Source organism: Zosterops lateralis (genome assembly GCF_965231275.1).
Source record: "Zosterops lateralis genome assembly, chromosome: 10".
Classification (NCBI taxonomy): domain Eukaryota; kingdom Metazoa; phylum Chordata; class Aves; order Passeriformes; family Zosteropidae; genus Zosterops; species Zosterops lateralis.
The window spans coordinates 4,673,449-4,700,964 of NC_139770.1; the positions used below are offsets into that span (position 1 = coordinate 4,673,449).

Consider the following 27,516-nt stretch of genomic DNA (forward strand, 5'->3'; position numbering starts at 1 on the left):
CAGGTACAGCTGGGTTCTTTGTCAGACTAATTGACACAGTTGGTTAATGGATAAACAATTAACCAGTGTATGCAATGATTATTTGCAGGGGACCACAGCAGGGCTCCGTAACTCAGGATTTTTTTTTTTTTTAAAGCTAAAGCTGTTTTCACAGCTGGCACAGAAAATCCTGGTATAAAGCAGGATCCAAACTCAGATGGACCTGAGTCAGTCCCAGCAGCAAGATTCCCCCCACTGACATTAAGCCAAATTTTGAGGTTGAGAGGGAAATTTGACTTGCCCATGGCCCTGTCAGCAGCCCCACAAACCCGGGCAGTGGCCACACTCCCTGTCACAGCTGGTTGCTGCAGAGCCAGAGGACACAGAGCAAACCCAGCCCTGGGCAGGCAGAATGGCTTTGGGGTCAGCTGGAAAGACAGGACATACCACATCCCTCTGAAAGCTTTGCCAAATTTGCTTTCCAGGGCTCTGCTCCATAAAAGCTATTTAACCTCTCGGGCAGAATTTCCACACAGACACTCTCTGCATTCCCATGGGCAAGCTGAGGAATGCCTGGGTTAATCTGCAACAGGCTGGCTGCAAACAGGCAGCACACAGGGATATCCAGGATTTTACCACAAACCAGACAGATCCTGTGTCTATCCAGTGCCACTCACTGCTCACACTGCTGATGGACTAGAGAAGGGAATTATAAACCTCTGATACTGAACTCAAGTGATACCAGCAAATCACAGGATAATAATAATAATGCAAATAATAGGATGAAACTTCTGAGAAATAAGTGCTGCATTTCAGTATTCAGCTGTTGCCCTTCAAAATAAGCAGCAGGTTCTTTAAAAGAAAAATCCCAAATAACCAAAAGAGAAAAATCAGGGTCTGACTGAGTCAAGAACCAGCAATCTGAACAAAGGCAAAACCTGAGCCAAGATGCACAAACAGGACTATTGCCTGGGAGCCAGGAAGGAAGAGATGGTGCAGAACACAGGAAGACTCAAACCTAAGGCATTTGACCTGTGAGAACAGTGTCAATACTGAGAGAAGGCAGAGAAACGTGACAGCGGACTACAACCCTGCAGAAGGTTGCTGTGAGCAGGGTGGGCAAGGGAGAAATGCTCTAGATTAGAATCTAAACAAAATGCTTTAGGTTGGAAGGAACCTTAAAGATCACCCAGTTTTAACCCCTGGCCACTGACAGGGACATCTTCCATTATCCCAGGCTGCTCCAAGCCCTGTCCATCCTAGCCTTGAACATTTCCAGGGATAGGGCATCCACAGCTTTTCTGGCCATTCAATGCCTCAGCACCCTCAAAGGCAAGAATTTGTTCCTAATATCTAATCTAAATCTCCTCTCTTTCAGTTTAACTGCTGGTTTAAAGCAGAGACTGGGGACAAAGCCCTGTCTAATGGCAAAGGAGGGGTTTGCAGAGCCCCAGGGCTGAGTGAGGCAGGGGAACAGTTGCTCCCCAGCGCCCACACCCCAAACCTGCTGCCAAGGCATCCAGGGGCTGGTGTGGCAACCTGTGTTTGAACAGAGGGAAGGAGCTGCTCTGGCTTTATCCGGCTCAAAGTCTGCCTGGGCAAAAGGAGCAAGAAGGAATACACAATCAAAAGACTCAGCAGTAAAGGAAAACATTGAAAAGAATGAACAGACAAGGGAAAAGGGAGATGATTAAACACTGAGAGGTAAAATCACATACTTAAATCCCCATAAAGACTGCTGACACTGCCTTTGTCCAACCCAATTCTCACATTAATGGCTTCCTCCTGAAGCACCACTTAAGCTTTCTGCCTCCTGTCCCAGGCTGTCCCCACAGCACATGGTTCCCAAACCTCTTGAACTAGCGAAATATATACACTGGAAATAGTGACTGCACCAAGAATTAGCCGAGTCTTCAACTGCAGGGAAAATGACTAAAAAAATAGAAATTAACTATATTAATACCTGAGCCCTTGTGAATCTATTGCAAACCTGCAGCTCCATCCTGCAACTTTGCAAGCCCAATAACTACTTGTTATTTGCCATTTTGGTTATGCTTTAACCCCAAGTTATTACTTCAGGGATCATATGACCATCTCAGCCTTCATTAAATAAAATTTTTTTCTACTTGTTGCACAGGACAACAAAAGCACAGCTTTAAAGGCATGGAAACTGGAAGGCAGAAAATACATATTTTTGTAAATATTCATGAACAGTTCTGTGCTTTGAAGACACTGACGTCCTGATGTGAAAATGTATGCGGCTGGTAATAGCACAGACTCCCTAAAACTTGGTCAGCCTAAGTTTAGTGGCAGATCTGAAACAAGCCCAGATAATCACAGCTCCTTAATGAGGTCCCAATGCCGAAAAGCAGCACACAAAGCTATGAAACCCAAAAAACCTTCATTTGGAAAATGAAGGGAGCAGAGAAGAGAAAATACATCCAGGAAAAACAGACATTTCCTGTTAATGCCTCCCAGGGTTTGATGCTCTGTATCAACTCTTATCCCTATGGTGACAAACACTAAAATGCCTGAAAATTACCTCATTCCTGTTCTCATGACATCCCTCCCAGTACAGTGACCTTCTGGCAAGGGCTGTGACAAGTGACCTCTGTTCCCATACTTGGTTTTCTCCTGCAGGCAGCGGAGCCCATGGTGAGACACACAAAAACCTCCCAGGCTGCTTGGAGCAGAACAGACAGGCTCAGGCCAAAACAGGGCAATGAGATGGGGTTATTAAAGGGTTATTAAACAGAAAACAAACAAATAAACCAAAGCCCAAAGAATCAGAGCCATGGATTCTCTCTCTCTCCTCCTGCTGCTGCCAGAGCCTGGCTGCAATAGGGGCACCAAGAGCCCAAATGAAATGCCAAGGAATTCCCATGCACCATGCCTTCAACAGCTTTTTGCTCTGTCTGGTGGTGATGAATCTTTTGCATGTAAATATTTCCTAATTCATCCCATTTTAAACCTAAAATTAGCTTTGGACCACTCTGTCTTGGAGAAATACCCTCAGCTGATAAGAGCCATTTCTGAGGAGTTATTTGCCTCCCCCAGGAAAATCTGGGCTTGTCAGCAGCCGAGATTTATGCCCTGGCACACTTTCCTTCCACAGCCCTGGGCAGGGGTCAGCCCTCCACCACAGTTAGGACTGTCCCCTGTGCTCAGGATCCCTGACAGCTTCTGCAAAGAGCATCCTGCTTTTCCAGCCCAGGAAAAATCCCCATACTCACACAAAGCAAAACAGACACACAATGATTTTATCCTTCCCTCAATATTTAATCAATATTGCAGGTAGCATGTTACATTTCCTAACTATGAAACTAAAAGAGAATAAAAGAGAATAGGGTTCAAAAATGCTCAGCAATGCCTTAACCCTGGTCTTCAGTTCAGTACATTGAAAGCACTCAGCCAGAGGAGCCAGCAGCCAGCAACAGCAAATGCAGACGACTCCTGAAAAATCTGCCCTTCTGGATGCTCATACTGCAGGGGCAGTGCAAAAAGATTAGGGTTTGTTTCTCCAAACACACAAACCAGCCCTTCAATAAGAACCAAAGCATTGCTCCTATCCTGGAAAGATCTGGAGCTAGAGAACGGAAATAAAAACCCAGATCAACAGTAGACATGTTGAAACATCATCCTGACTTAATTCACTTATCTTTAGCCCAACCCTGATAAAACAAAAATATTTTAAAATCCTGTTTCCAAAACAATATTCCTGCAAAGTGCCCCCACTTAATAGCAATACCTCTAAAAGCAGAAACCAATTAGTGCTTCCTGCAGCACAGTTCTCTGGCTCTGCATTATTGATTTCCAATCCTTGCCATGTGAGGCTTATTGCCAAGCCACGAGCCTGCCCACAGGAACAGCAAAGTCACAGGAATCCACACAGCCTGTTTGCAACAGGGCATGAGATGCTTCAAGGTTGGGATGGCCTGGAAATAACAGGTTTATCTTTGGGAGTCCCTGTTGCACTATCCACACTGGGCAGAGCCCCTTCTGCCCCTGGGCAGGACTCTGCAGCATCCATCCCACTGCACCTCTGCTAGAGAAAAGGACACAGAAAACCCAGGCAGGTCAAAGATGAGGTGAGGCACTGATGACTAACCCACAGCTTCAGCCAGAAAAACCCAGTGCTGGTCTGCCCTCACACCCAGCCCAGCCTAAGCGTCAGGCACCTCCCAAGGACTCGCTTTACAGAGCGGTAAAGGGAAAACATAAACATCCTCGGATGGGCAGCGGCTGCTGATCTCATGCTGATGTACTGCTTGCTCTGGCTCCCACTGCCCCTGCCCAGCAGCACCATCCCTGCTCCCTGGGCTGCTGCAGGAAGTGCAGCCTCCACGGGAAGTCGATCATTAGGTATTTATTGATAATTAAGGCTGGCCCTACACATACTAATTCATCACATTGTTTTGGATTCCTCAGGCATAGACAAAAGTTTAAGCACAGCACTCGCACCTCGGGCCGTGCATCCTTCAGGGATCACTGCCAGCCCTCCACTCCCTGATGTGGTCCATGGCACACACCCTGCAGCCCTAAACCCAGGAGCACTGCACACAACACCCCTGAAAAACAAGACAAGGGATGCTCAGAGGCTTTGTAACCTGGTTACTCACCTCCAGAGAGCAACTAGCACTACAGCTGCAGGCAGGCAAAGGGAATAGCGTGACAGCACCTTGGGGATTGGCTCCATCTCAGCATCCCCAAACCACACAACCAAGATGCAACAGAGTGGTCAATAAAGTCCTGGGCTGATGGAAAAGAGAGGATTGGAAAACTGCCTGCTGCAAAGAGCAAACAGCAGGAAGGCAAAAACATGCAGTACTTCTGGGTGCTGACAGACACACAGTTTGGCCCAAGATAGAGCTCACAAAAGCTTTATATAAAATCCTAAAAGCAAGGAGCTAGCCAAAGTGATAGTGTAATGCACAGGACTCTTAGAGTGACCATCTCCATGGGGATCAGAGATAACAGGGATCACCACGGTGCTCACAGGATGATACACACAGCTGCAGCTCTTATCTATAGCTGAACACATCACACAAATACAGCAAATATTTTTGTGACCTACATGTATAGATATCTACAGGGCTGATGTCCTGTACATCACTCAACACTATTCTGGTATCTCCCAGAGCCACGTCTGCTCCAGCAACTGCCACCTGCCAAGTCACATTTCCGCAGGGAATTCCAGTGGCTCGGAGACAAGCGGGCACGCTGGCAGGCAGCCCAACACCTCCATCCCTCCCTCCCTCCCACAGTGGGGTGAGGTGGCAGCTGATAAATGCAAACACAGACCTTCACATATCTCTTACCAGCCAAGCTAATTCCAGGGAAAGCACTGCAGCCTGTGCTCGGGAGGGATTCGGCAACTGCACCAGGATCTCAGCCCTGCACGGGCAGTGGCTCCTGGCAGCAGCTCTAGATCACAGCAAAGGGCACAGGTATGTGTAAGGAGGTCAGTGCCCTGTTCCTCCTGCCACCCTGCTGCTGGTTGAACTGTTCCCATTAAATGGGAACACGATTTTTCTTTACCCTCCTGCTTTTTTCCATGTGAAAGCACAGGGAAGTGGTTTTGTTGACCCTTTATGTGACCTGCTCAAAGAAATGATAAATTCTTGTGGGTATAACAGCAATAAGGAGCAGCAGATTGAGACTGTGTATTTTTAATAATAGTTTAACTAAAATTTTAATGCTGCAATAAAATGCTGTTTCCATTGTCTTGGCTTTTGGGAGTTTGTTTGCCTTAATGAAACTTTTCAAATAATTTCCATTAAAAAAAAAAACAACAAACAGTTGGCAGGAGCAGAGGGCCATGATGGAGGAGGAAAGAGACCCTCCCACTTAAGAGTACTGCTGTTAGTGCAGTCTCCACTACAGTGCAGAGCTCAAATGTTCCCATGTGAGCTCCCCCTGCTTGGGGAGCACAAGGCACAGGCTCATCTCCCAGGGTGGCTTCCCCATGACCCCACCAGCTTCGAGGACAATCACTGCAGGGTGACCACCACCACAGTTTTACTGCTGTTTTTCTTCCTCTTAGAGGCAGCTCCAAGGGCAGGGTGCAGGGCTGGGGCCCACATGCAGTGCCAGGTGTTTGCAGGGTGCCATCCCACTGCTGATCCTTCCTGGCAGTGTGAACCAACCCTGTGACTGCTCACACTGAACATTAACCTCTGCCACGCGTTTCCTGACAGTGCACACACTGTGCCAGAGGTGTACTTTGATAACCCAAAGCAAGGATGACCTCTGGTTAATGGGTGTGAGAGGAAATGCAGAACTCAGGGGTCATCAGGCTGTCCCAGCAAGGGCATGTCACAGCAAAGGCACATCCCAGTTCCTCTCTCTGCTCCTCAGCCAGAATCCCACTGCTTCCCCATCCCAAACAGGACCCTGCATCACCCCAACAGCACTGTCACCTGCTGTTCCTGCCCAGGGTAAGGACAGGCTGGAGCCACAAGTGCAAAGCCCCAGGATGTGCTGCAGTCACTCTCATCACCCCAAAATGCTCCTGTACTCCTGCCTGCAAACCTGGATTCAGCACCTCTCCAGACTGAAGCTCCCCAGTGATTTTTAATGTTTTATTTAGCAGTGCTTTTAAATGCACTCGATGCATTCTGGCTGATAAGCTCCACAAGAATTTCATGTCTCTGTCCTCATTTGACTTCAGTTATTTTCCAGTCTACTCTTAAAGCTGCAGCACTCAGTGACTGCAGCTCCCACCATTGAGCTGGGACACCCAGCACTAAAATGCTGTTGTACAATCAGGCATCATTCCCAAAAAAACAGCAAGAACAGGAGCCAGAGGTGATGACAGGAGGGTGCATGTCTGCTCCTGATCCACGTTTCCAAGGAGAGCTGCTTTTCCTCAGCACAGCCAGCACCAACACAGGCAGACACCAGCCCTCAGCCTCCCTTTCTCTCAGAAACCTCCAACCAGCTCCTGAACAGCTTCATGTGTGGATTTAGGATAACACTAAGGTCTCACAAGAACTGCATTTTCCTTCTCCATGGCCAGATAAAAAAATATTTAGGAAGACCTCATTTAAAAGAAGAGTTGGCTTGGGGAAGCCCCAGAGGTAACTGTAAGAGAAGCAGTTACCCCAAGCTCAGAGGGCAGAGGTGATGCTGTCCCCAGAACTTCACAGAGAGCTCAGGGTGGCTTTGCACATCAGCCTCTCCCATGGACAACCTACAGGGTAACTTAACAGCACCTAGCATACAGGTGAAAAGTTAATTTTTCTATACCTTGAAGTCATTATCAGAATTAAGGATGACTATGTAATTACACTAACCGGATTCTGATTTCTCAAATAATTCTGGAATGATGGCTGAGGTTTCAGACCAAGATCAAATCCAGGCAAATTCAGTAAGAAATTGTCTGTTATGAAGCAGTAACTTACAGAAACAGAATAGCTCCCTTATGTTTCTTTCTTAAATACAACTAAACACCTGCAAATTTATGCAAAATAGCTCATTTACACGCATTGACAATACTGACAGCTTGCTTAGAACAAAATAGATGCCGTGGACAATTTTTTTTAACCACTTTCCTAGAGGGGAAAAACAATGCCTCGATCAAGCCTGCACAGGAGGCTGCTGATGGCAGGCAGGGAAAGATGATGCTCATCTCAGATCTCAAATTGAGCCTCAGGTGCCTCCTCTCTCCTCTGTCCCCTCACATCTCCAGACCTCCAGCACTGTACAAGCAACACAGGTGTCTGGGCAAGGCAGACACCCTGCAGTTCATTCTCCTTTTGTTAAAACTCCTTTACAGTGTTTTTCTCACAAATTCCTAGAGGAAATCAGAGTATGAATATTATGACTTACAGGCTTAACCCTCCAAACCTCAGCACATAATGAGGCAAAAATTAAAGACTATTTTTCCTTCAACTGCCATGACCTTCTGGAGCAGCAGTGCCCAGAAGTGTTTGCAGAGAGTTTTCTACATGTACAAGAAAAGCTGTTTGGCAGGAAGAAATGCAATAGTTTTGGGAGAGAAGTAAAAAAGGCTAAACAGGCTCAGACAGCAGTTCCCATCTTGCCAGTTCTTTCTCCTGGTGAACAAAATGGCTCACTTGGCATAACTGCTGCCAAAACTCTGCAGGATCAGGTCTAACCACAGAGATTTCAAAGCCACCGTGAGTCATCTACTATTCTTTCTTGGTAAGACTTAACACTGGGTGGGACACAGACACAGAAAAAAAGATCAATTTGCAGGAAACCTCAGTCATGGAAAAATATACTTCAGAACATCTCACGGGGACTACATAAATAGCAAAAGAGAAATGAGAAAACAAAGTACTTCTTTCTGAAAAGATGATGATGCACTGCCTGCTCTCCAAATTGTTTCAGCAGCCCTTCAGCTGTGACTGAGAGAGGACAGCTGAGTGCCCTAGAAGACCCCAGCAGCCACGAGTGCTTTCCAGTGCACCCAAGAGAACCACAAATAAGGCAGATTTGTGTTCTTCATGTGAAGTCAACTGCATCCTGTAACTGCATCTTACTTCAATTGAAAGAGAAAATTCAAGTACAAACCATCCAATTGTTTCACCTCTTCAGTGTCACATTCAGAGCCGGTTGAGAGTAAGAACACATAGTTTTTAAATAAAGAAAAGGCCCAACAGCAGGGCTGGCTTTAGCCACATAGTGGGGTGCAGTTATGAGCTCCTGCCACGGCCACAACACCTCAGGCTACTGAAAGTGATGGAAAGATGCCATTAATTGCTCTTGCTGGTTTATTTACACCCCCTGCCCCAGAGCTTCCTGGAGGTTTCAGGCAGAAGTTAACCCAGCTGACGGTGAGCAGCCTGTGCTGCGAGGTTCATCTGACTCAATGCAATGCACTGAGCACTGTGCTCACCAGTGGGTGTTTTCTGGGTGGGACAGAGACAAGCAGGAAGAAGAAAAAAATGAGTATTTCTGGTTTAAAAAATCCTGCGAGAAGTCCAGCTGGTAAAATGGGAAAAGTTTCTAGGAAGTGGCTCAGCAATGAGTCAGTGCCAGTGGCAAGGGAGAGCCCCAGCACATGGAATCTGCAGATCCTGGAGGGAAAAGAGAAGCAAGTTCTTGCATGGCCAGACAACCAGAAACTGCAACTGGCTCTGAATCAGCCACTTGCACAGGCTGGGACAGAGGCTGTCAGAGCTCTGCTCTGTGGGACATTGTCTGCCTGGCACTGCCTTTTGTCTCTGCGCTCTGGAACGCTTGTCCCGGAGAAGAGAGGACCCTCTGTGCCTGGACCATCTTCCCCAGCCTTGGGGAAGAAGATGTAAAGTGCCCTCAGCTCACTGGGATCTTGCTACCAGTCCTGAGAGAGCCCAGAGAAGCACTGGGTGTTTTTCAGTAGGCTTATCTTATTTCTCCCAAAAAAGAGTCCTCATGTGAAGGCTGCACACGAGGGCTCATTGCACTGGCAGAAAGAAAAATGGAAGACATGAATCAGGCCCACTCACAGACTGACCTGAAAAATGCAATCCAGGAAATGCAGTTTAATTCTTTCCTCACCAGCAGGTGTAAGCCAGGAAAATAGATCTCAACATCATGAATATTCAGAATATTTGCTGCTGTCAGTACAGTGTGCACAGGGCTCGCCCACCCAGACAGAAAAGTCTCCTTCTGTCAAGTAAACCTGCCAATAGTGATGAGGTTTCTCACCCTCAGCCCTGCAACTCCTCTCCCAGAGGCTTTCCATGGGTGGCCAGTGGAGGGGTGCTCTTTCTCTTCTGCAAAATGTGCACCCCACCATTATTCATCTTTTTTTATTACACCTGCCCTTTTATTAAAGTCTTTCTCCATAAACAGTGAGTTCCTTAGGGCAGAAGATCATTTATTTTATCTATTCCTCCTCTGCCATAGAAAATGGGACAGAGGAGGAAGAGACAATGTTATCACACTAAGGTAACTAATACAAACTGGCTCCTTTGCTGTCAAATCCTGCTGGAGGTGCAGCACCATTCTATTTGATAGAGCTCAATGCAGTCCACTCTGCGTCCCCAGGGTGCAAAAGGGAAGATTTAAGGGCAAACAAATTGCAAAAAAACAAAGAGCACAAAGGTATGAACACCACACACAGTCAACACCAGCTTCAGTGATGACCTGGCACAGAGAGGCATACCCTGTGTGTCGGGGTTCATTCCCACCCAGCCACACTCTCAGTCAGATTCTACTGGCACCCAAGCAAGCATGGTGGCCCAATAAGACCATCTCAGGTAATTACCTCAATATTAAAGTCCCACATCCCATTTAGGCAATAAATCCTGGGCAGGCTGTCACCCTTGCTGAGCTGATACCATACTCACTGCAGGAATGGCAGCAGATCCTCTGGCGCTTGCTCCATCCCCCTTCCCTGACCCTTTTTTAGCAAGATTTCCCTGACCTGCATCTATTTAGACTCATGCGAGCCACAACAGTTTTTTAAATAGAAGTTCTTATTCTCTGAGACAAAACTGGCCTCCCTTCTGGGCTGTGTGGCTTCCTCTCTGCCTGGTGCCATCCCAGCTCATTTGGGGTCCTGGATCTCCAGCGTGGGAGGAGCAGCCACCAGACGGCTTCTCCCCCTCTCTCCACGCCAGCAGATGGGTGTCTGGGGGCCGGAGCTGTCTGACAGACACGAGCCCCACTCCCACTTTGTTATGTAAACCCCCAGGTTCTGGTGTTTATCTGCTTGAAGGATCCAGAAATCACTAAATGCCACCTCGGCGCGTGGGCACCAGGAGCGCGGGATGTGCGAAGTGCTCGGGGCAGCAACGACGGCACACGATGCCCCCGGCGATACCTCCCACTGCTACTGCAGGGAAACAGAGAAAACTCTGAATTCCAACGGCAAAAATATATATATAAAGATACAAAATTCATGATCTTTGAATCCACATTTCACTCCTATTTGTCCTCTCTGCTGCATAGGAGCCAGGGTAAGGGTGAGTGTCCAATTGCAAGGACCACGACTGCCCTGTGCCAAGCAGGTGCGGGAACAACGTGGCAAATATTTTGTAAATAAAACCTGGCAAATGGAGCTTTTTTCATCAGTCCCTCCACCACTTTCTGCCTTCCAGGGTGTCTGCAAGCTGGTATGTACATGTATCAGATGATCTTAAGTCCATGAAGTGAAGGACAGGGCAGGTGCATCTGGATAAATATCTATTTAAAACTTTTTTATATATCCAAAACAAACAAAAAAATTGAATTGACGCTATATATCTATCTCAATCCTGTAGCTCAGCAGAGCTGAGGTCTGGCCCTGCACAGGTGGGTGCAAAGAAGACAGACTGCACACAAGCTGCATATACATCCCACCTCTTCGAGGGCAGGAAAAGCACGGCAAGCAGCACCTAAATATGGACTGAAAAAGCCCTTATTTTGGCTAAAAGAACAAAAAAAAAAAAGGCTGGCCAAGGTTTTGTGAAGGGAAAGAAAAAAAGACACTGTCACAACTCCTGTCAGGCAAACGATTGTGAGCAAATCTCAGTCCCTGCAGGAGTTTGCAGGGTACAGGGCATGTGAGAGCAAGTTAAAAACACATCATCAAATAATTGCCAGTCAGACAATGGGAGGAAAAGGCACGTAAAGGTTTGCTCTCGCCCTCCTCCTTCCTCAGCCTTAGCCAAGACCAGGTGCTTACTGACATCAGACACTCTAGGAGAAAATCAAATTGCTTCTTCAGCTCTGTTAGACGCAGATTTAGGGCCACTGGACAATGCTGATTCTCACTAAAGCTTATTTTTTTATATAACTTGCTGCAAAATAGCTGTTCCAACATGAAATTAAGGAACCACCTGTTTGCAGCAAAGGCATCAGAAAGGTGCTGCTCCTCACGGAGCACTATGGCTTCCTGCAAACTCCAGCAATTTCAGAGTTTCTCCTTTGATGTATTCACTGGGTACAGAAAGAGAGAAGATAAAACTAGAAGCCTCTATGAACATTGGCAACTGATATCGTCCTTATTATGTCATTTCAAGGGAATAACACTTGTTATTCCCTTGAAATACCAGCAGTTAAGTGCATTCCCCTGAAATTTCTCTCCCTGAAGGTTTGATACCCTGCTTTAAATCCATTTTCAGAGGAGGAATAACTGTAAAACCCAAGTGCAGCTGGCTGAACTTTAACTTAATCATGTAGGAGATTTCCTAAATCACTGCTGGAGATAAGACCCAACCCCTTAAAACATCTTTCCTCTACCACAGACATACCTGCAGTCTAAAGAGCACTTTCTAAATTACAGGAATAACAATGTCAAAATGACACAACCCTTTACACTTTGTTATTATTAAGAGTAGTAAATTCCTAGGAGGGGCAAGAGATTGCAGCCTGCTTTGTGAAAGAGTAATTTCACCATCAATGATCACCTATCTAGTACTTATAATTTCATTTACGCACATGGGAAATAGCATCTTCAGCAGTTTCAAGAAGCTGCAGTTCTGATACCAGCACACTCTTTCTCAGCTGCAAGAGCTCAGGAGACACCTGTCAACAAAACAGCATTTTTTTGTGGCAGGAGTTTAAGCCTCTCAAAATAAGAAGAGCATCATGACCTCCAGGAAAAGTGAATGTATTAAGTCTTTTCCAGTAAGACCAGAGCCTCAGCATTAATTTTCAATAACCCTGAAAAGGATGACGTTATATATCAAGATAAATCTAAAAATGCAAATAAGTATTTAAGTGAAACCCTTCAATCTTCTCTACTTCGGAAAGTTAAATCTTGACAAAACCAAATTCAATTGCTGTACCTCTTAATAAACTTCCATTCCAGAAGCACAGTCTATTGCAATGTCTGCAAATTTTAACAGGTCTTTTCAAAGGGATCTGACCTTGCCTCTGTTCCACAGGGAGCTCTGATCAAGCCTCCTCTCCAGAGGGGAGGGCAGATCCAGGGCTCAGCATCCCCAGGCACCAAACCCTGCACCAAGATGGGCAATGGGGACACTCTGGGAGGTCACCCATGTGCTGCACCCCCAGGCCTGGGGGAGGCCAGACACACTTGCCCACTGCAAAAAATCTGATTTTACAGGCTTAGTGCCAGCTCATGGCACAGGGACAGGAGGAAGGGCCTCTTCCAGCCACAGCAAAGGCAGGGCAGGTGCACAGGGGCTGCTGCCATCCCACGCCAGGGCTCTGCAGCAATTAATCCCCTGAGCCTGGATCGGGGATCCCAGCATCAACGGGGAGTGCTCGGCATCACAGGGTCAAAAGGACCCTCAAGCAGCAAAGGAAGGGTAGTCCACAGACTCAAACCCAGAGCTTTCCAACTTTTGGCTAAGCCGGGCAGGATTTGGCCACGAGACCCAAATCACGGGGCTTACACTCCTGCGAGCTGGTTGGAAATTAAGTTCCCTGGTTACCTGCGAGCCTCTGGCATGAGCTCACACTTATCGAATGGTAGAGACGGCACAGGAGGGAAAACATGAATTCTTGAGCGATTAAAGACACTCGAAAGAGAGCTCCCACCCTTGGAGCTGCAAACACAAGGCAGCTCGAAGCACAAGGCTGTGCGCAAACAGGGAGCTTTTGTCCCAGCAGCAGCCATGGGCACGCCGTGACATCCACACTGATCATCTTATCATCTTCCGCCAGTGTCAAACCAGCAGAGCTTCATCTCCCCAGTCCAGCTGCCGGTGCGTGTCCCCAGACAGCCTCACTAAAGAGGCACCGTGCAGATTTAGGGAAAGGAGGGATGTGGGGATCACGCAGACCTGGGCACACAATGGGCATTGTCCTTCTGTGTGCAGAGATCCTGGTCAGCCCGGGGAAATGCTCCCAAAGCCAATGGAGCTGCACTGACTTGAACCACAGCTCGGACCGCAGGCACCTTGGGGCTTGAAGATTTCTAGAGAGCATCACGCCAAATAAAGAAAACCAGCAACAGGCGGAAAACGCTTTCACTGCAAGAAACCCACCCGGGCGGCTCGGCAGAACTGGGCTGCGTGTTGAGTAACTCTGATGGTTTTCCCACAAGCCAAAATCGGCGGGTGCGGAAGGGACGTGGCAGGGTCAGGGCTCCACCAGCTCCGGGGACACTCAAGTTCACCCACATCGCCCGAGGTTCCCAACCCAGCGCCCACAGCGCTGACCGCAGGGCAGGACCGCACCGGCCCAAACACGCCCACCTCACAGCACGGAAAACGCGCAAACCATCCCGAGTTTGTGTCCGACAGGCGACAAACACTTCCCCGCGGCAAAGCCTGCCACAGGAAAGAGCCCGGGCAGCGCGTTCACTCGAAAACAGACGCCTGAAGTCCCCGCAGTGCCCCGGGCCGGGCGCCCGCTCCGGGACACCCCCGGGCCCAGCCGCCCTCACCCACCTCCGGCCCCCGCCGCCGCGGGTGCCCCATGGTGCCCTCAGCGCCAGCCGGGTCCCGTCCCTTCCCGTCCCTCTCGCGGGGCAGCAGCGGCCGGAGGAGCAGCCCTGAGCAGCCCGAGGAGCAGCCCGAGGAGCCTCCCCACAACCAGCCCCGCCTGCGGGGCCCAAGGCGCGCTGCCCAGGCCCGGCCCCCGGCCCGCCCCGCGCCCGCCCCGCTGAGGGACCCGGGGCCGGGACACGGCCCGGAGGAGGGACCGGCACCGCCCGGCTGGGCGTGAAGAGCCGGGGGAATCGCCGAGTGAGCGGTAAGAGACGGGATGGGTTGTTTGAGCCCAACTTTGCGGGTTGTGGAGGGGATTTGAGGTGGCTGCGCGCTCCGGGTGCCGCTTTCTCGGTTCTCCCCTTCGTGCCCGGACAATCCAGGAGGGAGAAGCCAAAGCTCCCCGCCGTCACCGAGAAACTGGGTTTGGCCAGGGGATACAGATTGAAAAAGCCTGTGTAAATTAACAATTGTTAATTGCTTATGCGATGCTTGCCTTTTTTTTTTTTTTTTTTTTTTTTTTTTTTTTTTTTTTTTTAGCATAAGACAACCCAGTAATTACAGAATTACAGTCCAGTACTGTTTGGATCCGAGCCGTCCTCCCCTGCACATGCTGCATTTACCATGTTACTTCCCATATGCCCTTTTTAATATGCAAAGGAGCAGATCTTTTAGCGAGAGGGAAAAAATTTTGTGCTTGCAGAAACATTGAACTGACACGCGGATAAGCAAAATCCTCGGCAGGTTCCAGCTCTAACCCAGCCGGGAGTGCTGGTGGAACGCCCAAAATCTGTTCTGCAGCACTGCAGCTCTCACTGCTGCGGCTGAACAGCGAGATCTTGGTGATTTCTTCCAGGGAACTCAGTGATTCCACCTCTATATCTACAGCAAGACTTCAGCACGGTTACAAGGATATTTTTCTTCCTTAAATGATTTTGGTTTTTATTTCTTTAGATCACGAGGAACTGAACCACAGTCCTCAAATGTAGATGAGATAAATAACCCAACTTTGATCGCTGCTGGTTCAGAGGTGGCCTCTGTCCCCTACTCTGGCAGTGCAATATTGAAGCATCACATTCTCCACCAGAGCAGCGCCTGCCTTGTTTATGGGCACACCTGTAACACGCTGGCTCAGCTCATTTACTGGGTTTACTATGACTTGCCTTACCAACACCTTTACAAAACCGGTGTGAGTGATGTGCTTCACGCCTAAAATCAAACTTGGAGATCTAAGGTGCGTTCCCAATAGTATTGCAACACAGTTTCCTTCAGCTCATGGGGCTGGGCTCAAACGCTGCCCCATTCAGCATCTGTGGAGAGCTGTGAGTCAAGGTGGCTCAGCAGTGCTGGATTGAGCAAGGGAAAACTCAGCACAGACATTTGTAGCACTCAGTGTCGGGAGAGATCAAAGCAAGAGAGGAAAGCGGGGTGGAACAGTGCAGGGCAGTGGAAAATATTCAAAGTTACCCTATATCACTGCCTTTTCCACCCCAAAGAGGGGCAGAGCCATGTTCCAGACAGGCACGTTACTCCACACCACAGAGAGGTTTCATGCTAAACATCTGGAACAGGAATGAGTGGAGAGATGACACAGAGAGCATCCACCTGCCCAGGATGCCCAAACTCTGCCATCCTCTCTGGATACACCTCTGTTCCCCCCCCAGTTCCCTGGGGCAGGAGACCAGCAGGCTGCAGGGGACCTCTGCCAGCTCCCATCTCTGCACACCTCTCCACGTGTATTGATGCAGAGCACGCACATATCAGACAGAGAAATAAGCTTTCTCTGGAGGCAAACCTCTGCCCTTCCACCCAGAGCTCATTTCAGTGCTCATCCCCTACGTGACTGGCTGATTTCTTGCAAATCTTTCCAAATCCATAAACCTTAGCTCACGTAATGCATATTTAATCTCTCTGCTGTAGGTTTACGTTGGCAGTGAGCAGGGCTAGACCAGTAGCAGAAGAGACCAGCAGAGTGTAGATGAGCATTTTGGCCTCTACTTTGCACAATTCCCCCCTGTGCAGCACCACAGCAAAGCAGGTTCTCCACACACAGTTATCTTCTCTCCCAGCACAAACACTGGTCTGTGCCCATTAGTGGTTCTCTACATTTCCCAGAACCTTCCCTGTCCTGGAGGCAGTTCATAAAGTGGATACTTGGCACATATCCTTGAAAATATCTTGAGCTCTGAAGAAGCACTGTATTATCTGTCAGGATTTTCTTTGGTTCTCTCCCACCTGCTTTTTAATCTTCCACACATCCCTGAGAAGACGCCTGGCGTCATCACAGAAGTGTGAAGTTTTCTTATTTAAGGGGAGACTCTTGGGGCAAATAGTGCTGTGAGTGACAGTCAGGGATTGAGGCTGCTGTAGTCGGTAAAACTGAGGTGCTGATATTAGCAAATTTTTTATTATTATTTTTAGTCATACTTCATATTTTTTCCTTCTTTCTAAAAATTTTCAGTTCCATGCCCAGTGAGGGGGCCAAAAGGGTCACATGAGGCATGTAGAGATATCTGCAGAAGGGCTCTTGGTGAACTAAAAGCCTATGCTGCTGCACACCAAACCCAATCCACCAGCTGAAAGATAATACAGGAGAAGAAACAGGCATTCTTTTAAATAAGGACATTGTCTTCAATCTCGGTCACCACTTGACATCACAAGACAGGGGGAAGGGGGGAGGACCAGAGAGCTGCAGGGCACTAGAGAAATGCCAAACAAGATGAGACTTTAGGGGGGGAAAAAAAGAGGGAAAATAAATGCCAAACTAAGAGCAGGCAGGAGTGAACATGTGACAGCACAAAGAAGTATCACCTTCTCCAAGCCTCTCAAACCATTTTTTCCACAACTTGAAAAACATTCTCCCCTTCCTCTGTGGCAAAAGGCAGTTTTTCCAAAGGGTTGGAGTGCAGGAAGGATCTCAGCAGAGCCACGTCAGGAATCTGTCTGACATGCTGAACACAGGTGTCAGCTAAATAGAGGGGTTTACTCTTAGAGATTTTTATCACCCATTTGCTTTGCCTTTGTTAAATGAGTCCAGCTACATCAGTACGACTGTTACTCACAGTGTCACCAATAATTGGCTATTCCCCAGCCCCGTGGTCCTGATACTGTTCACAGCAACCCACATATCAAAGAGGGCAACAAACAAACAAGCAATCATCAAATGTCAGGGTGGAGCCTGGAGTGTCTTTCATATCTGCAGGCATTGAAGGAGCCTTTTCTCTCCTTATAATTCCCCTTTAGCCATGCAGGGACTTCCTGACACCGAGCGTGGGTCATGTTGGTGCCTCTGCAAAGCCATGGGGACTAGAGGGAAAATAGGGGGGAAAATAAGTTGTTGTTTTCCCCGTGTTATGTTACATTTGGGAAGGAGCCTGCAGAGCCCCAGGGGAGGGAGGGATCAGCTTTATCACCTTGACGAGATGAGGATTTACTTTATGTGTAAATCCAGACTCCAGATTGGGACACCACCGTGCCTCCTGCACCCTGTCCCCAACCTCTGCTGAAGATGTCCTGACTACAGAGCACAGGTTTTTGTGCCCCACAGCACAGTGACTCTGCAGCTCCTTAGGACAGAAGGGCTATTTTATGCTGTACCCCAGAGTGTCACCTCACTAGGGACTGGAAATGTATTTTGCTGTGGCCATTCCAGAGCAGTGCAATGAGAAAGTGCCTCAACATCCTCCCAAGAGGGGCACAAAGGATGGGGCAGAACAGTGCTCAGCTCCAACCCTGACTCCAGTGCCCCCACAGCAGGTGATGGAGCCCCTTGGAGGTGTGCACCAGACATTCCAGAAAAACCCTGTGGATCCACACTGAGGCAGCTACTGGTCACACTGCCAAGGATGGAGCAACCCGAGACAACCCAATGTGGGCCAGCTGGCTTTAAGCCACATACATGCACAAAAGAAAAAATAAATTGTTTTGTCCCATAAGACCAGTATTCCAAAAGGAAAAGGCAGAGTTGCCTATAGAAATCACATTGTCAAGTATTTTTTTCCTCCTCTTCCCTTCAAGGACCACTATTGTCCTCCTAACTTTGAGTGAACAGCCAGGGGAGGAAGTTTTGTTGAAAGTCACTTCAGCATCAAGTGCCTGACTGGGCCACAGAGCCTCCTGGGAATTGTAGTCTTGTCTTCTCCCATAAAAATTGCTTTTTCTGGCAAAATTCCACAGCGGTGCAATACCTCCCATGACACAGCAGCAACCTCCCTGCACAGTCAGGGGACAACAGACCCCCTGGACTTTAGTTGCTAAAAGACAACCCCCGGGGGCTGCTCAGGATCCAAACCTTATCAGATTTGGCCAGAATATTTCAGTTTTCTTTCACGCCCTTCTCCTCTCACAGAATTCCCATGGAAACACAAACAATGCTCTTGCTGTTTGGGTTTGGTTGGGGCTTTTTTCCTTCTCTCGGCGAGGGGGGAGTGTGGATGAAAGTGGTAAATGAAAAATTTAAAAAACTCTTAAAAAAAAACACCAAGGAGAAGAAGAAGGAAAAAATATTGAATAATACATGAGATACCACGTCTAGCTTGATTTTCACGGCAGCAGTGCATCTCCCCTCTGTGTCACCCCTTGAGAGCCTCGGGGACAGAAATGTGCCTCAGAACTAAAATAATACGTATTTCTTGTATCACAAACTTGATTTTGGGCAGGAAATGCCCGAATCCGAGCTGTCCCGCCCTTTTCCTCACTGGTGCATCGTTCCAGAGATACCTGGATGCCACCGTGTGGCAGCTGCCCCAAGCAGCGGTGGAGGGACAGGGATAGGGACAGGGCTGCAAGGAATGGCAAGGCTTTAAGGGGAAAGAGAAGGGGGGAAATAAAAAGGAGGGTTGGGTTTGTTGGTGGATTTTTTTTTATTTTTTTTTTCGGCAGCAATTCACAAAACTTCAAGGAATGCCAAGCACGTCAGTAGATGAAGCACAGGATCTGGAGGAAGGAGAGAGTGCAAACCAGCTCCGTATGGTGTTGAGCTCAGACACACTCTGCCTTTCTATTTAAAGCCCTGCAGGAACGTGAATGCCAGGTTTGAGTGAGCTCAAGTCCCTCTGAAAACAATTTGCATGGTCCTCTCTACCACGGGGTCTGGTTATCTGACAACTTTTACTGCTTTACCATTCCCACACAGCAGGATACAACCCACTTTTTCCTGCTGGAGGACAGAACTCTGGATCTGGAAAAGGTATTTAATGAATGACAGAGACCATTGGAACTCTCCTGGGATCCAAATCCGCTTTGGGATGAGGACATGGGCTGCAGAATGCTTAGTGCTGCTGCCTGTCCACCCCTCCCTTCTTCCTCCACGTGTGAAACAATGCTGGGTGGAACCCTGAAGATGAGGATTGTGCTACCAACACTGTGTCCCCAGGCACATCCTGCGAGCCAAACCATCCTGGCAAGGCCAGAACATCCCTCCCCTGCTACCAGCACCCTAAAACAGTCTCCTGCCAGGAGGCAGCAAGAAGAAACCAATGCACAGCCCAGGATCAGGGTTTGGGGTATACCTCATTCTTCCACCCTCTGCCTCTGGGGAATGCCTTATTTTCCCATTAAGTACCTCTGGCATATGTCTCCGTTTCCCCTCGTCTACCTCAACGGCACTGCTTCTCATTTATTCCAAGGTGCACTTCATTGAATGGGGAATTACATGTTCTATCATTTGTCCATAACAGGTTGTCAAGTCGCCGTGTTATTATTAGCAACAGGAAAGGAACGAAGTAAATTATTCTTAAAGTATGTAATGAGCACTTGAGTAAGCTTTAAGTAATGAGCGTTTCTTTAGCGAGGAATCCAAGCGAGACACACTCCACCCATTTTGTTAACAAAGGCTTATATAAGCTGGATGTTACATAAACCCCTAAAATAGGGAGCCCGAGCACTCCCCCACCTTTGGGTGATAGCTTTGCTGCAGCCCACGGATACCTGAGCTGACACTGAACCAGCTCCCAGCTGAAAGGCAGCTGATGGCCAGGCCAGTGACAGGGACAGAGGTGTCCTGTGTGTGCTGCCACCACCCCTGAGCACAGCTCGGATGGTGAGTCTGGATGTGCCCTCACACTGCCCCAGCAGTAACACACTCTAAGCAGATTATTGATCGCTGCGATGATCCAAAAATGTGTCTCTGTTCTTGTGTGGCAGGGCAGGCTAAGCACCACCCAACCCCAGGGTGTCATCCCAAGGGAATTCTGACTGATGCTTAGGAAGAGGAATGTAAGCGGGTTATGGGGAAGCTTCTCTGTGGCTCCTCCTGTCTCCACGGATCTGCAGGAAAGGGACTTTCCAAGACAGAAGTTCTGTCTTTGTAGTTTCCCAGCTCCTGGCAGCTGATCCTTTCAATAAATTGACAGGTCAGTTCTTAAGTTCTCATGAACTTTCAACTTCTGCCATGTCTTGTGACAAAACCCACCACAATTTACCATAATTTATGTGCAGAGAGAAGGGGATCTACATCTTGCAACATCAATTACTAGAGCTAAAAAAAGCAGGCTGGTAGGGGGTGCAGCCTCTTCATCACATCTTGTGTGCCTGAAAGCCTGTCTGTCTTGAGAAAAATCATCTGTTTCTGTAAAGAAATACTTTTCCTCCCTAGACGTCTTGCATCGCACCTCAAAATGCACAATTCCAACACTCAGACGGCAGATTCAGCTGACAGCAGTGGTTGTTTCCTAGACACAAGGTCAGAAAAAGTCTCAGAGAAGAGAATTTGCAATCCTTTTCATAGCCCAGACAACAAATCCTCCAAACGCAGTTATCAGATGCAGTTGCATGAGAAGTCAGGGACACTTCTCTGGTTGGGGGGAAGAAAAGGGGAGAGAAAGATCTTTGGGCACGGGATTTTTGGGCAGGCAGAGCAAAACGTGTCAGGAGTTACTCCCCAGACTACAAGGGAGCCATTCATGGCTGCAATCAGTTTGCTCTGCGGTGCTTGCAGGAACATGCCAAGGCTGCTCTGTGATTCTGCCCGACTGACTTGGTGTTTGTGATTTGCCTGACCTTTGCTCTAAATAAATGGGAGCCACACAGAGGGAATTTTGATGCAAGTCCCCTGCATCTATAGCATCCTCCCTGGCTGCACCCCATTGGCTTCCTGGGGCTTTGTTTTAAAGAGAGACAGACAGAAGGCAGGCAGGAGGGGAAAATGAAGAAATTAAATGCAAGCTGTCTGACTGACACAATTAAAAGAGAAAAAAAAAAAAATAAAAGAAAGAAAAAGAAATCAGAATAGCCTGGCTTTGTTTTCCGTCATGTTGTTTATCTTACTTCAGAATTAAATCCAGATGACATAGATAAGACAGGGGTGACCCCTAGTGCCCTCTCCAGCTGCTGCTTCCACTGTTATTCCCTGTATTGATATTAGAGCATAAACAGAGGGAAGAAGCAGCACCTTTCAGATTTGTTCTTCATTCACAAAGCCTCTCTCTCTCCCCTTTCAGAAACAAGATCTCATTTCCTCTCACTACTGAAACTCTATCACTGCGAGGCATTCAGTGCAACATCCCATTGTCGCTGTTGTCTGGGAACAAAATTAAGCACATTTACTTGTGTAAGAACTTATTATATTCCATTGACTATTTATCATAGGACATTTATATTTATCACCTTACATAAAAGAAAGAAGAGCCTATTTTGCCAACTCCAGGCTTGTCAATAGCTAAGAACAGCCATTCAAACTCCTAAGAAGAGACCTTTGTCTTGTAAAAAGTGTATTTTGCAGCACCAAGGCGCTGAAAGGAGCGAGTCTTTCCTGTGACAGCCATCAGTATGCACCACTTTTTTTTTTTTTTTTTTTTTTTTTTTTTTTTTTTTTTTTTCAGCAATGTCAAAACTCTCTGTTCTTGTGAATCAGCCTGCACCAGACATACCCCACTCACTGTGCTGGGTGATGCTCATCAAGGGCTTTTCCTTGTGTTATTGCGAGGGAACCGCTCCTCTTTCACAAAAACCTTGAGACACCCCCTCACAGATTACTTTGGGATGCAGGATTTTTCTTGAGGAAACATATGATCTTAGGCACAAGTCTGAAAGAATTTTTAGCTTCCTGTAATGTGAGCACTTGGGGCACTTCCTGCCCTGCTGAGATCGGGGCTGTGCCCACCAGCAGCCAGTGTGGGTGGTACCACATCAGTTGACATCTCAAAATTTCGCATATTTAATGGTATCTCATCGGGCAAAGAAGCCAGCTGCTAACAGTCCCCACAGTCACATTTCTATCCTCAAAAGAGCAGCAAATTCCCCTGTGCAGCATCACAACCTGCCACAGACTCATCTGATGCCTCTTCAGCTCAGGTTTTTTTTTGCCTTTTGGAACTGGCAGCTGCCACTGCAGCACCCTGCTGCTGCACCAGGGCTCCTCTGCAGAGCCCTGATCCTCAGAGCTGGCACCCTCACTGCTCAAGCCCCAGGAATACTTCAACACTTCCCAAAAACAATTCCCCAGCTCAGCCTCAGAGAATCCTTGAGAGCCATAGGACATGACATGACATGTTGCGGTCACTCCCATCACCATTCAGCTGGCACTTCCTTCCCCTTTTGCCACCTGCCAGCCCATTTCTTCACCCAGAACTACTTCCAGGTCTCAGCCTCAGTCCTTCCTCCCCAACAACTTTTTGCTTTCAAACAGCCTCTCGGGTCATTCATCCCCAGAGTTCCTTCTTAAGCCTCCAAGCTTCCTGGTGCCCCCATCATCTCCTCAGGCAGACAAACACCATCACCTCCCTTCCCAAACCAGCCTTTTCCTGGCACCCTTTACACTCATGGCTCAGCCCAAGTGAGGCGGGATCAGCCACGGGTGAGGTTGGTTGATGCCTCTGTAACAAATGTTTTACTCTTTGCAGGGCTGGGCTGGCTGAAACTAAAGCAGCTGCATTTTCCCCAGTTTTAGTAAAAGTTCATAATCTGCTCTGGACATAGAATCATAGAGTGGTTCAGGTTGGAAGAGACCATAAAGATCATCCAGTTCCAACCCCTGCCATGGGCAGGGACACCTTCCACTATCCCAGCCCCATCCTACCCTGCCTTGGACACATCCATGGATGGGGCAGCCACAACTTCCCTGGGCCACCATCCCTCTCTCACAGGGGAGAATTTTTCCCCTAATAAACAATCTGAACACACCCTCTGTCAATTTAAATCTAATCTCCCTTGTTCTGTCACTCCATGCCCTTGTCCACTGTCCCTCTCCAGCTCTCTTGGAGCCCCTTTAGGCACTGGACAGGGCTCCAAGGTCTCACTGGAGCCTTCTCTTCTCCAGGCAGAACACCCCAACTGTTTCAGCCTGGCTCCAGAGCAGAGGTGCTCCAGCCTCCTGAATATCAAGGATATAGTACTGCTCTACTTATGTGCCTGTTCTCTGAATAATTTTCCCCTGATTTTATATCTCCATGTTCCCATGTTGCCTTGTTTACATTAAAAGCAAGAGTTTCTGAATTGAAGTTCCTCCTAATGTTTTATTTTTAAATCAGGTTTCAAGGGGGGGTAGGAATTGTGCTAGTTATTGCATAATTTTGGTTTTATCTGGTGTAAATCTCACTTGCTTCTGAGATATCCCGTGCTTCTCAGCATGACACCAACTCAGCATTGCTCTCATGTCTCTGGATCCGGCACTGCTCCAACCTTCCCCCTTTATTTCTTTTTATTTCTTTCTCCCTCTGTTTTAGTTAAAGATATGCAAATATATCATCCTCGGAGCTACTGTTTGCTTATTTCACAATATTCCATGTTCTTTCTCCTGTAAGTTTATTTTCCTTGTTAGCTTTAGTAAACATCTTTTCTTTCTTCATTGCTGCTCTGACTGTGTATGATCCCATATAGAGAAGGCACAATAAAATCTCTTTCTGGAACACACATATCTTTCTGTAGCTGAATTTTTCCCTATATTCGTATTTTTGCTTGGTGCTAGCTCTGTGTATTCCAGTTACACTCTGCATCTAAAACAATCTGTCAGCTTACATGTGCCTATAAGCAGTGGGAGTATTAGTTTTGAATATTTTCATTTAAACTCTAGCTTTGTTCCCTCACACTGTTAAAATGCTCAGAATTAGCTCATCACTTTAATATTTTATTACCACAGGAATAAACTTCTTTGCATTCTTTTGCAATATTCCACTTTCCAGGTTCCTCACATCCTTGTTCATACTGTTGGAACATTACTTTTGTGAAGTGAAAATGCTTTCTTGGATGTCACCTGAATGTCAGAATCTGACCCAGGCAATGCTGAATTTGACATAAATCCCAACATTGAACGAGCCCCTCATCAGGTTAAGTAAAATCATCATCATTAAAAATGTTTTCATTAAAGACAGGAGGTTTTTTCCTTCCAAAGGCTACGCTGGTTCAAGGAAACCATAAATCCTGTGGTTTGCCTGACACTGCAGGTCAGACTAGATGATCAGAATAGTTTATTCTGGTATTCATGCTGAAAACCTTACAAATATCCGGACAAACTGCAACTGCATCTGGTAGAGAGATGGTCAAACAAGATAAGGGAATTGCTGCCTCTGCTCTCAAATGCTCAAAATTCACCTACAGTCAAGCCACATCTCACCCACACATCAATAATGCAGCTTCTTCCACTTTTTTTTTTTTTTTTAATGAGCTGTGTTACAACTTTCAAAACTTTCCTGTTCAAAATTTTGTTAGAAAACTGCTCTCAATTCTGCTAGTGATTGAAAGCCAGTGTTTTCCCAATGATTATTGTTGCTTTAGCGTCTCCCCAGCTTGTGACTCCTGTAAATCAGAAGTTGACTCACACAGAGGAGTTTGGAGAACCAGAGGCAGCTCCCAGATCTTGCTCCTTTCACAGGCTCAGCAGTGAGTGTTGCTGCTGAAGTCCCCATGCTGGGGCCATGGGTTTTAGCAGCTGGGACAGCTCTGTCCTCTCCAGCCACCCCCCTGACCCCCACAAGGCTGCACACATTGTCTCACTGGAAGCCCAGAGGATTTTTATATGGTGGCCCATTGGGTGGATTGCAATAGGAAAAAAATTGTTTTGAATGAGTCAGGAAACTTTTAACACACCATGAGCTGGAAAAACCCAGTGGACACACCGTGACACCACACAACACAGGGAAGGGGAACATGGGATGGAGCAGATCCCACCCCCCCAACACAAGGCCCAGGAAAAAAGGTTTTATTTTTCCTGCTGAAAATCCATCAGGAAGCATAAAGCTAGTCACAAAAAAGTAATTTTCCTATTTGCCAGGAACACATGCAAAAAAGGCGATCAAGAAACGCTGAGCGCTGCCTTTCCAGAGTTTAGACCAAACTCAAAGCTGCCATCAGCCCCAGTTCCCTGCATTCTGCTCCCAGTTTGCTCAGGCTCTCCACTAAAACCAGTAGCATAATTCTCTATTCCTCTTTTTTTTTTTCCCCGCCAACTTCCAGTTGTTTTGCATAGTTCAAGTAAAACATGTAAGACCAGGCTTTGCCATAGGGTGAAAACTGAAAAAGGAAGAACCAAGTGAAAAATAAAAAACACAAAACAATTAAAGAAAGACAGAACCTGACATACAAAACCCCAGCAGAGTCCAGGCAATCATTTCTGTTTGTACTCACCAGCAAAGGAGCTGCACAGCCTTCAGAAGAGCACGGCTGGGGGTATATTCTCACCTTCCTCTAATTCCATCCATAAATCTGGGAAGAGCAGAGCATTACAAATCTCAGCAGGCTGGGCAGATGAAAACACCCAAGTGTACAGCACGGGATGGATGAGTTGCCTTCATGTGGAAACCTTTCTGAAGGGAATAACTGGACACAGGTGGGGCTGGGATCAGCGTGTGGAGCAGCAGGGTAGTTACCAATGTGAGTGAAACACCCATTTGCCAGGCTAACCCATCAGGTCCTCTTCAAGCAGAGGGAAAAGTTAAAGAAAAAAACGTTGTCAGTTCTTGCATTTCACCCAGTTTTTGCACCCCCTTAGCTGCCAATCAGTGTTCCACTGTAGATTTCTGATAATTACTAACAAATACATGAACAACAGTAACAAATTGAGCAGCCAGTGGCACACAACTTCAGAGGTGTTAGTCTCTATTAAACCCTCAAATGAAAGTGGCCTTGAAGTGCCAGATTCCCATTTTACCCTCTGTCACACTTACTGAGGGAACATGAACCTGACCCAGAACCGGTTCTTCAGCAATTTAATTGTGAGGATCAAGTACAGCAGCTGGTAACAGCAGCACACCCAGAACTGGGACACTTAGCTTTTACTTTATTTTTTTGACAGTCTTTGGTTTTTAACTTTCTTTCAGTCCCTAATGTATACCTGGATACCCAATTATTTCAGAGAGGCCAGAGGAAGGTCACTGCTGGAATTTTCTGGCATGTAGGTAGATGACATGAATTTGAGGGGCTTGGTTGGCATCTGCTCCACAGCCCTCAGTTTCCAGCTGAAGACACCAGAGCTTTCTGTGCTTATAAAGGGGCTGGCATTTATCTGGGGGGTCACACCACAATTCCTGGCATCTCTCTAGGCAGGTCCTTATGCAAATGAGCAGCATTTACTTGGATTTGCATTCATGTGTAACTGAAAAGCTGCTTTCCGAGGATGCCCGTTTCCGAATCTTCGGGTTCTCCCCATAACCAAACATCTCCAGGCTGGTTTAGGGGAGTGGAGGCAGCTGCTGGGTGTGATTCAGAGCTGCATGCCAGTGTTTGGTGTTGACTTAATAAACCAAGTGAGCAAACTGCCCATCCCAGATCCAAACACCCTTATCTCCTGGCAGCGCTGTTCCTCCTCCATTTAAAGCAAAACTACGCCTTGGAGTCAGGAATGAAACCAAGCCAACGAGGCAGAGGACAACTTCACATCACTTTCTCCTGCTCTCTGTGGAATCCCCAAAATTAACCATGCCATCAACTGAGCCAGCCCTGGCAAAATCCTCCTCCAACCAACCAGCACTTACCTGGATCTGAACTGAATTCCCTCCAAAGCCTCCAGGAATGATGCGAGTGCCGTGCTTGGGCATTAACCCGTGGAAAACGGTGAGATCCCAGTGCTGTGCTGTGGATACAGCTGCCTCTGGAGCTCTTCAGAGAGGATTTCTGGGGCAGCACCTCTGCTCTGGTGATGCAGATGCCCCACGAGTGGGTGAAGTGGAGAGATAAGCGGGTGAGGACACGCCAGCAGCCGTGCAGGATCGCCCGGCACAGCTCCAGCTCTGAGGCGCTTCCTCTTTCCAACGTCACTCTGATGTTACAC

At 47.5% G+C, this 27,516-nt stretch overlaps 1 protein-coding gene across 2 annotated transcripts in view; it reads right to left on the minus strand.

Annotated features, from left to right (window-relative positions):
• Positions 1-14,325, minus strand: part of PLD1 (phospholipase D1) — a 61,194-nt gene extending 46,869 nt beyond the window's left edge. For both annotated transcript variants that reach the window (XM_083868728.1, XM_083868727.1), the window contains exon 1: positions 14,277-14,325. The gene's annotated coding sequence lies outside the window, so the exon portion shown is untranslated. The remainder of the gene's footprint in view (positions 1-14,276) is intronic.
• Positions 14,326-27,516: the final 13,191 nt, after the last annotated feature.